Here is a 3,087-nt window from a genome sequence, read left to right as displayed (position 1 = left end):
GTATGGGCGAGGGGACGGACGTAAAGTTAAACTGTTACATTGATGCTGTTGACCCGGATCACTGGTTGCTGCGGAAAAGGATAATAATAATACTATAATACTTATGCAATAAAATGCAAATGAATTACTTAAAAATCATACAATGTGATTTTCTGGATTTTTGTTTTAGATTCCGTCTCTCACAGTTGAAGTGCACCTATGATAAAAAATTACAGACCTCTACATGCTTTGTAAGTAGGAAAACCTGCTAAATCGGCAGTGTATCAAATACTTGTTCTCCCCACTGTAGATGTCCTGGATGGCAGGGAGCTCAGCCCCAGTGATGTACTGAGCTGTCCTCACCACCCTCCGTAGCACCATGTGATCGAGGGCCATACCAGGCACTGATGTAGCCAGTCAAAATGCTCTCAATGGTACAGTTGTAGAACTTTGAGGATTTTTTATTTCACCTTTATTTAACCAGGTAGGCCAGTTGAGAACAACTTCTCATTTACAACTGTGACCTGGCCAAGATAAAGCAAAGCAGTGCGACAAAAACAACAGAGTTACACATGGGATAAACAAAAGGGATTTGAGGGCCCATGCCACACTTTTTGCCATTTTTTTTTTTTAAAGGTATCTTTGCATATCTGCATTCCCAGTCATGTGAAATATATAGATTTGGGCCTAATGGATTTATTTCAATTGACTGATTTCCTTATATGAACTGTAACTCAGTAAAATCTTTGACATTTTTGCATGTTGTGTTTATATTTTTGTTCAATGTATTTTCATAATTCTTCAGGCTCTGTCAAGGTGTTGGGGATCATGGCTAGATCATTTTCAAGTGTTTCCATGGATATTCAAGCAGATTTAAGTCAAAACTGTGACTTGGCCACTGAGGAACATTCGCTGTCTTCTTGGTAAGCAACTCCAGTGTAGATTTGGCCTTGTGTTGTAGGTTTTTGTCCTGCTTAAAGGTCAATTAATCTCCCAGTGTCTGGTGTAAAGCAGACTGAAGAAAGGAATTCCTCTAGGATTTTGCCTGTGCTTAGCTCCATCCCGTTTATTTTTATTCTGAAAAAACTTCCCAGTATTTGCCGATGTCAAGCATACCCATACCATGATGCAACCATGATAAAGCCCCGCCTCATCTCAGCTCACTGGTCACCATAGCAGCACCAACCCGTAGCACGCACTACAGCAGGTATATTTCACTGGTCACCCCCAAAGCCAATTCCTCATTTGGCCGCCTTTCCTTCCAGTTCTCTGCTGCCAATGACTGGAATGAATTGCAAAAATCACTGAAGCTGAAGACTCATATGATGCTGTTTGTCCGGGCCTCTGGCAGTCTCTATGGGGGTGGCACAGGGTTCAATTCTTGGACCGACTCACTTCTCTGTATACATCAATGATGTCGCTCTTGCTGCTGGTGAGTCTCTGATCCACCTCTACGCAGACGACACTATTCTGTATACTTCTGGCCCTTCTTTTGACACTGTGTTAACAACCCTCCAGGCGAGCTTCAATGCCATACAACTCTCCTTCCGTGGCCTCCAATTGCTCTTAAATACAAGTAAAACTAAATGCATGCTCTTCAACCGATCGCTGCCTGCACCTGCCCGCCTGTCCAACATCACTACTCTGGACGGCTCTGACTTAGAATATGTGGACAACTACAAATACCTAGGTGTCTGGTTAGACTGTAAACTCTCCTTCCAGACTAAGGAAACAAATATATAAATATAATAAAAATAAAAAAAGGCCATGGTGGCGAAGGTAAATACAATATAGCAAGTAAAAACACTGGAATGGTTGGTTTGCAGTGGAAGAATGTGCAAAGTAGAGAATAGAAATAATGGGGTGCAAAGGAGCAAAATAAATAATATAAATACAGTAGGTAAAGAGGTAGTTGTTTGGGCTAAATTATAGATGGGCTATGTACGGTGCAGTAATCTATGAGCTGCTCTGACAGCTGGTGCTTAAAGCTAGTGAGGGAGATAAGTGTTTCCAGTTTCAGAGATTTTTGTAGTTCGTTCCAGTCATTGGCAGCAGAGAACTGGAAGGAGAGGCGGCCAAGGAAGAATTGGTTTGGGGGTGACAGAGAGATATACCTGCTGGAGCGCGTGCTACAGGTAGGTGCTGCTATGGTGACCAGCGAGCTGAGATAAGGGGGACTTTACCTAGCAGGGTCTTGTAGATGACCTGGAGCCAGTGGGTTTGGCGACGAGTATGAAGCGTGGGCCAGCCAACGAGAGTGTACAGGTCGCAGTGGTGGGTAGTATATGGGGCTTTGGTGACAAACGGATGGCACTGTGATAGACTGCATCCAATTTATTGAGTAGGGTTTTGGAGGCTATTTTGTAAATGACATCACCGAAGTCGAGGATTGGTAGGATGGTCAGTTTTACAAGGGTATGTTTGGCAGCATGAGTGAAGGATGCTTTGTTCCGGAATAGGAAGACAATTCTAGATTTAACTTTGGATTGGAGATGTTTGATGTGAGTTGGAGGAGAGTTTACAGTCTAACCAGACACCTAGGTATTTGTAGTTGTCCACATATTCTAAGTAGAGCCGTCCAGAGTAGTGATGTTGGACAGGCGGGCAGGTGCAGGCAGCGATCGGTTGAAGAGCATGCATTTAGTTTTACTTGTATTTAAGAGCAATTGGAGGCCACGGAAGGGAGTTGTATGGCATTGAAGCTCGCCTGGAGGGTTGTTAACACAGTGTCAAAAGAAGGGCCAGAAGTATACAGAATAGTGTCGTCTGCGTAGAGGTGGATCAGAGACTCACCAGCAGCAAGAGCGACATATTGATGTATACAGAGAAGTGAGTCGGTCCAAGAATTGAACCCTGTGCACCCCATAGAGACTGCCAGAGGCCCGACAAACAGCATCATATGAGTCTTCAGCTCAGTGATTTTTGCAATTCATTCCAGTCATTGGCAGCAGAGAAGGAAGGAAAGGCGGCCAAATGAGGAATTGGCTTGGGGGTGACCAGTGAAATATACCTGCTGTAGTGCGTGCTACGGGTTGGTGCTGCTATGGTGACCAGTGAGCTGAGATGAGGCGGGCTTTATATGGTTGCATCATGGTATGGGTATGCTTG

This window comes from Salvelinus sp. IW2-2015, linkage group LG14 (assembly GCF_002910315.2).
Source record: "Salvelinus sp. IW2-2015 linkage group LG14, ASM291031v2, whole genome shotgun sequence".
Taxonomy (NCBI): Eukaryota; Metazoa; Chordata; class Actinopteri; order Salmoniformes; family Salmonidae; genus Salvelinus; species Salvelinus sp. IW2-2015.
The sequence above is the reverse complement of the archived record's forward strand: the minus strand, read 5'-3'. Positions refer to the sequence as shown.